The sequence below is a fragment of the Miscanthus floridulus genome, chromosome 8 (genome assembly GCF_019320115.1).
Source record: "Miscanthus floridulus cultivar M001 chromosome 8, ASM1932011v1, whole genome shotgun sequence".
In the NCBI taxonomy this organism is placed as follows: Eukaryota; Viridiplantae; Streptophyta; class Magnoliopsida; order Poales; family Poaceae; genus Miscanthus; species Miscanthus floridulus.
In genome coordinates this window covers 18,991,849-19,000,216 of record NC_089587.1, presented here as the reverse complement: position 1 = coordinate 19,000,216, position 8,368 = coordinate 18,991,849, and positions in this window count along the sequence as shown.

Below are 8,368 nucleotides of genomic sequence, written 5' to 3'. Positions count from 1 at the left end.
TGGCGCCGGAAATTAAACATAGCTAACTAGTGTAGAACTCCAGTGGAAGTATGATTTGTTTTTAATTTCCCATGCATGTCCTTAGTTTTCATTGATAGTCGTGGACAACTCCTTATTTTGTATCCTCTTGGTATGCTGCAGGTTCTCTGTAAATTCTCACATGTTTTTTTTTTTCCGAATCAGCCGATGGTATGCAAAATTTCTAGTTTCTAGAGGGTATCACTTAAAGGTAACCTTTTGCAAAAGTAACAAGGCGAGGCATGCATTGCGTGCAAATTGCCTCTCGATTTGTTTAGGGGGACGTGCCTAAGCATGTCGCGGAGCCAATAAGTAGAGCACATGCTTGGTGGACATCTATGCTTCGCCCGAGGAAATCATGATGCTTGCTTTCCCTGGACGAGATGCATGGCGGCCTTTCATTAGTGGAACAGTGGACGGAGCTATTAGGATACCGACTTAACAGAGGATCCTATTGCGTCTAACCTTGGTGAACTCACGAAATGGAGTACAGGTACTACAACTAATTAATAAGATCAATGGGGGCCTTGGATCCCGCAACACACCGGATGCTGCTCTGTCGTGTGTGCCCACTTCTGTACGGACATTCTCGCACCTGGCGAAAGAGCTCTCAACAATGCATGCTGCCGCCATCATCATGATTCATGGAGAGCTAGTTGCCGCCTGCAGGTGCTGGAAGAAGATAATGAACCATGCAGATCGATGCAGGTATGCACGCATCAGGCTGTTGGGACAAAACAACTGACAGAGCCACAAAGGAATGGAGGCAGATCGTGTACAACGGCTGCTCTGCAATAGCAAAATATCACATTTTTTTTTAGTTTTGAACGTGAATGGAAAGGTTTGTTTTCCGGATGAACGACAAAAAATAGACACGATTGGTGCTCATATAGACACGCGTGTTCACCCTTGTGGACGCAAATCTTAACCCCGTGAACGCTCATAACAGGAAAAATAAGCTATTAAATTTTAATATTGATAAAAATCATCATAAACATCTCGTTATTGACTGGTGCGTATACCATTAAGGACCTCTTTGAAATGTAGGAATGAAAAAAATGTAGGATCAAGAAAAACATATGTAGGTAGAAAACAAAGGATTGGAAAACATTGAAATTTTATAGGGATGATTTTTTGGATGATCATAAGAAAAAGAGTAAAGTGCACAAGCGGTCCCTAAACTTGTACCGTTGTATCATCCCGGTCCTTAAACTCGCAAATCGACCGTTTAGGTCCTCAAACTTGTTCATCTGTGTCATCTCGGTCCCTAAATTTGTTCGGCTGTGTCAACCCGGTCCCTAAACTTGCAAATCACCCGTTTAGGTCCTCAAACTTGTTCAGTTGTGTCATCCCGGTCCCTAAACTTAATTTTGAGTCTCATCTGGGTCAAAACAGGGTGATCTAAAAACTTTATATCAAAAAATAATTCATAACTTTTTCATATGAACTCGAATGAAAACAAACTTTATATCAAAATTAAAGCCCTCGACGCGATCTACGACTTTGTAGTTGAAAAGTTTTTGAATTAAAACTGTTTAGGGTCCCAAAATATTATTGTATTTTTATAGATTTTGAAAATTGAAATTTAAAATTAAATTTTGGGATACTAAATGACTTCAAACAAAAAACTTTTCAACTACAAAGTTGTAGATCGTATTGAGAACTATAACTTTCATATAGACCATATCAATATCCAAGATTGTTTGATAATTTTAAATTTCAAATTTCAAGGATATTAAAATTTGAAATTTAAAATTATCAAACAATCTTGGATATTGATATGGTCTATATGAAAGTTATAGTTCTCAATACGATCTACAACTTTGTAGTTGAAAAGTTTTTTGTTTGAAGTCATTTAGTATCCCAAAATTTAATTTTAAATTTCAATTTTCAAAATCTATAAACATACAATAATATTTTGGGACCCTAAATAGTTTTAATTCAAAATCTTTTCAACTACAAAGTCGTAGATCGTGTCGAGGGCTTCAATTTTGATATAAAGTTTATCTCCATTTGAGTTCATATGAAAAAGTTATGAATTATTTGTTGATATAAAGTTTTTAGATCACCATGTTTTAACTCAGATGAGACCCAAAACCAAGTTTAGGGATCGGGATGACACAACTGAGCAAGTTTGAGGACCTAAACGGTCGATTTGCAAGTTTAGGGACCAGGATGACACAGCCGAACAAGTTTAGGGACCGAGATGACACAGATGAACAAGTTTGAGGACATAAACTATCGATTTGCGAGTTTAGGGACTGGGATGACACAACGGTACAAGTTTAGAGACCGCTGGTGCACTTTACTCTAAGAAAAATATAGGAAACGACAGTACTAGTAAATATGATTAGATAAATAAATTATGATCTTATCCCTAAAGAAGGAACACGGGTAGTTGAAAAGCAATAGATAAACTTATGGTGCCTCGATCTATGCGACGGGAAGAAAAATAAAGAGGTCGGATTGGATGTTTTTTCCTGTAGTTTTCTTTTGAAATTACTGACACGGGAAAGTTTCCTCTCTACTTTTTCTATGGATGAATTCTCCATTCCAAAGGGATGAACAATATACTTTTCTATGGGAACTAGAATCCTCTCTTTTTTCTCTCCAAAAATCCCTCAATCCAAAGGAGCCCAAAAAGAGAACAATTAGTCATATATACTTATATACTAGTGTCTACACTCTACACTAAGAGGGGACTTTGATGAGGTTCTGCCACTACAAAAAACTAACCTGCAGCCCAGATGAACTGACAGACAAAAACGAAACATGTGAGATGGTGGGAAGCTAAGAAAATGTAAAGTTAATAATAATGGAGGTGTTGGGCCGCATTAAAAAGCGGCGGCTGCAGCATGCTTCCTACGGCTATGCAGCCGCAACTTCTATTTTTTTTTAAAAAAAAATGAAAGAGACTTTCGCTTCTGCGTCTAGCAACTGTTAATTTATCATCAGCGAACGCCCCCAATACATATCCAAGTTCTCCTTAGATTCCTTTTCCGCAAGAGCATATAAATTGCTCGGAACGGTCGTGTTTGCCGCCACTGGCCTGCTACGAATGGTTCAAGGAACATTGCTTGCTGTTTGTCTGCTCGATCGGTTCAGTGGATATTCATCTGGTCCCAAAAAAAATGATAAACGCTGCTGTCTGTACTCCACGAGGACAGTCGGACTCTCCTGTTCGCTTGTGTTATGAGTCGGCGTCAGACGACGCATCTATGCATGTAGCTTAGCCGTTCATGGCACTGTGGCAGCTCTACTACTTTGTTTTATGCATCAAGTGTGCGCGCGACAGCCAAAATTTGGAAGAATCGAGCGTGGAAAATACAACCAGCTACGTAGTTGCACAAGTGCAATATTTACACATGCAGGACAGCAGGAGCTAATGACGGTGCAGTGATCGACCTGACATAGCGACAAGGAAAAGGAAGCTTGCAAAGATGGATGGGAAATTCAGAGTTTCAGATAAGCACGCACGCGTCGCCCATTATTCATCGGATTCTGCATGCATGCATGCAGATGCCGACGTCGGCGCACACGCGCGAGCTACTAGCCTGCCGGCAGGAATTAAGGATCGGCCCCGTACGGCCCGATGCTGCGTCTGCGCGCATTCACTCGCCTCGTCGCTTCCGTCAGGAACAGTGTGTCGTCGGTGCGCGCTGGCCGTTTTTTCTTTTTTAATAACGTCCGGATGAATTTGAATGCACGAGCACGTTGGCCAGGGTCCGGCCGCCGAGTAGTTGCCCTTGGGCATGTTTGGGACAGCGGTCGGGACCGCGCGGTGCGGTATAGGAACCGCGAGGGTCGAGCCGCGGTACAAGAAACTCGCGGTGCAGTTCATTTTTGCGATTCCTCTGCCGTGTGCGGTGGAAACAATCATCGTGACCGCAGGCTGTTTGGCGTGATTATTGGATTATTTTCGCCGCCGCCGCAGGATACGCAGTCCCAAACTCGCCCCTTGACTAGTGGTAGATCGCGGAGGCGGTTCTATAGTACGCACGCACACTATAGAGACGTGCTCGCCTGCACATTCGTCACTAGTACCAATATCGGTTGGAAACCCTTGAGTCCTGGTTTTCAACTGAGATTACGAATCCAGGACTAAAGGTCCACTTTCAGTTCTGGTTGCCAGAACCGAGACTAGAGGGGCGCTTTAGTCTCGGTTGCTATTACCAACCGGAACTAAATGGCATCCCGGACATTGCACCGGGGCTGGCACCTGTAATCTCGGTTGGTGTTCCCAACTGGTACAAAAGTTTTTTTTTCTATTTCATTCCTTTTCATTTTATGGTTTCTTTTCTTTTCAATTCAATTCTTTTTTGTTTTGATTAGATTTTCGTATACGAATTCTACACTGCTAATATACGTTCACGTATAAGGTTTCGTTCGAGCATTATACATAAATAACACACTAAAATGTATGAAACTACATATATACAAATATTTCAAGAGGTTGTACATGCATGGAATATGTACATAATAAAGTCACAAAAACCCATTTCCTTGGGATTTCATTCAACCCTAATTATCTTTGGTTGTATGGCTACTAGGTATTAATTTGGGAAAATGGTGTTCTTGCCCTTATGCAGGAGTCCAATTGCCAATTGTGATTTTGCCCTTGTTTTTTCAACTTTGTGATTTTGCCCTTGCTATTTTGAATTGAATCATCCGTTTGCCCCTGGTTTGGATGCCGTCAGATGGTCATGAAATAAATGAATTAAAAAAATTCAAAATAAAAAAAACAAAGGCAAAAGACCAAATTGCCCCTTATCCTTATATTCAGTCTCCATAAGGAAACTGTGCCTTTCTCACGGGCCGGCTGCATCGACCGAGGCGTCGGGGGCATCAGGCGGCGGCGGCGTTGGCAGCGCACGACGCGCCGTGCGGGGGCGCGCGAGGGCCGCGGGGCTTGGCATGCGACGCGCGGTGCGGGGCTTCGGGCGTGCGGCGCTCGGGCGCGGACGTGCGGTGGCCGGCGTACGGTGGCAGGCGGCGGCTCTCATCCGGTCGTCGTCCTTCCAAATCTCAGAGGCCGGCGGGCCGCTGCGGGGCGGCGCCGCGTTGGGCGGCCGGCAGCGGGTGGGTAGTTGCGCTGCGCGCCTACGCCCGGCGGCTGGCCTGCGTGTGGCTGGTCAGGGCGTCCGGCGTCAGGCTGGACCACGGGAGGCATGGCCGGGGGGCTCGCGGCAAGGCAGGCGCTACGGTGGGTGCGGCGGCCACATCGGGGGCGCGGCTGGGCGGGCCCTGCGGCCGTGCGAGCTCATGGCGTGGCGGGTGCCGCTAGGCGGGCGTCGCGGCATGGCCGGTGGGTGCGCAAGCGCGCAGCTCCCTCTCTCACCTTTGCCTCTCGCCACCGCTTTGCTTGCTCGCTCTCCTTCTCCGCCCTCGCCGAAGCCGCCACCGTCGCTACGCTCTTCCTCTGCTCTATCCTCTCCCCCTCTCTGCTCTACCCCACCGAACCGACGCCGGCGCACGGCTGCTCTGCTCTCTCTCTCTGCCTTGCTCCCTCCTCTCTCCCTTTCCTCTCTCCCTCTCTCTCACACTTTCTCTCTACCTCTCCCGCAACCGAGCCAACAGGGGGATGAGGATGGACCAAGGCCGTTTGCCCCAGGCCACGTTGCCTTGGCCAATGGACGGGCGACACCTCACCTTAGTGGTCCCGCTTATCATTGGTGTAGAGACCCACCCCCTCTTTCTTTCTCTCTCTGTAGACCCAGTCTTCGTAGACCAAAGGGAGAAAGAGGATAGGTCTATAGATCGGTGCACAGGCACAGTGCCGGTCAGCTCTGACTGGCCACACGCGTCAGACTCTAAAGCCACAGGGAAAATGCTATGTGCACACAGGGAAAAAAGTCTAATTCTAAATCAGGGCAAAATCACAATTAGGCATAAAAACAAGGGGCAAAATCGCATGGGCATTCATGTCTTTTGTACAAAGTTTAACACCGTTAGGGGTGGATGACGGAGCAGGGGCAAACTGGTGCTTCGTGAATGGCACAGTAGGGGTAAATAAGTCAAAAAAATAGGGGCAAAATCACAATTTCGATACAAAACAAGGGTACAAACGCAAGAGCCCCTAATTCTTTAAGGTCATAGTGGTACACGTCTTTGGGATCTGTGACCTCATCCACAAGAAATCCTACCAATATCTCTTGAATTGCTTTGATCTGGTCACATCGCATAACCTTTTGCTTCCTCCATTCATTCTTCTATTCGAATGAAAGGAAAAGTATGAATATATATATATAAATATATATATATATATCAACACAATGGTAATAAATAAATTGTGTATATTTTTTACGTACTTTGAGGATCTCTTCACTTGTTCTCCTTGAGTACTCCATCATAAACTCGCAGACGTAGTATCCTCATAAGCTGTTCCCCGATCCCTGCTGCACACACCACTTTACGAGAAAAAAATTCATCATCAACCAATGAAGCATGGTAATAATGAATTGAACTAAATAAAGATGCTGTGACCTAGCTAGTACTTACTGGGCATTGGACTACATTCAGAGGCACTTTCCACTGACCATAATGGTGTTTCTCGGCGAACCTTTTCCAAGCACTGCCCAACAAAATAAATAAATGAAGTTATATCAATAAAATGGCATAAAAGAGTATACAGTGTGGGAGACCGAAATTACCACTGGAGAATATCTATCATTTCTTGGTAATCTTTTCGGGGTTTTGTTGCAGAGTCAAAGACTTTACGGTACTCCTGGGCATATCAATGACCAGCAGTATCCAGTGATAGCTACATGTTTATACGCAGGCATAACTCATTAACTAAAGTCAACATGGAGTAAGCAAAATAAAATGGGCACAAGACATTAACACTCACTTGAAGTTGTAAAGGGAAGAGTGTCAATGTCTTGTTATGTTGGTTATCTAAGAACTTAAATAGATTATTCTCCACTTGAGGTTGCCATCTATCATATGGACTAACGAATTTGCAAGTGATTGTTTTGTAGTTCAATAGGATGCAAGATGTGACTTGGACAAAGGCGACGTGATGATCCGATGATCAACACCTCAAAGAAGACCTCACAAGAGAAGACCTAAGATATCAAGCAAAGTCCAAGCATGAAGATAGGAACCAAGCCACACACAAGATCACGAAGAAATGAGCTCACAAAGGTGACCGGACGCTGGAGAAAAGTGACCGGACACTCCGATCAGGAGGCTCGGCAACAGCAGCAGCGACCGGACGCTGGACCGGACGCTGGCGGCAAATCGATCGGACGCAGGACAGCAGCGTCCGATCGAGTACAGAGAGGTTCTAGAGCGGCGAAATTGCGACCGGACGCGTCCGGTGGCATGTGACCGAACGCTGGCAGCGTCCGATCAGTAGATCGTGGCTCCAACGGTCGGGACGACCGGACATGTCCAGTCAGTAGCTGAAAAGCGGGATTTCATCCCCAACGTCTACTTTTTCAGTGGGGCTTATAAATACAACCCCAACCAGCCAAATGAGTAGAGTGGAGTTGAGGAAACATACCAAGGGTGTTGATACACCATTTTAGTGATCTCCACTTGTATAGTGCTTAGTGTTTTATTAGGTGATTAGCGTAGGTGCTTTGCGAAGTGCTTAGATTGATTAGACCACCGCTTATGCGCTTGCTCTAGGTTTAGGCCTAGTGTTTAGTGAGGTTTGCATACCTCTTACCACTCGGTGCTTGCGCGCACCATTGTTGTACATTGGAGGGGCTTGTAGTCTTGTGAGATCACACCAACCGTGTTTGTGGTGTCGCCGCCACCGTGTATCGGAGGGAACAAGGCCCGTGGCGTTTCGGTCGGAAGCTTGATAGTGAAGACGGCGGAGAGCATCCAGGAGAGGCTTGCCGGAAAGGCACGTCGGAGACCCACTTACGCATGGGGAAGGCCTGAGGCTATCTACGGAGTTACCCAACCGGGAGCTTGGCCCTTGCGACGAATTCCTTACGAGGGGCTCCAACGAGGACTAGGGGGAAGCTTGCATGCTTCTCGATACCTCGGTAAAAATACCAGAGTCATCGATGGGAGTTTGCATATCTCTACCTTGCTCTTTAGCTTCCGCATTTACATTGATTGTATTACTCCTTGTGTGGTAGAGATAGCAACACACTAGCAAAACCATAATTGCACATTTAGATAGTTTATCTTTTGCATAGGTTTTGCTAAGGTTAGAAAAATAGGCCATAGTTTAAAGGTAGAATTTTAAGTTGCCTAATTCACCCCCCTCTTAGGCATCACGGTCCCCTTCAGGCACAAAAGCACCACTTGCAGAAGTGTAACACCCTCGGTGTTACACCATTAATCATCTACTAAAACATGTTATGAGCATCATACTTGTGTGTTAATGCAT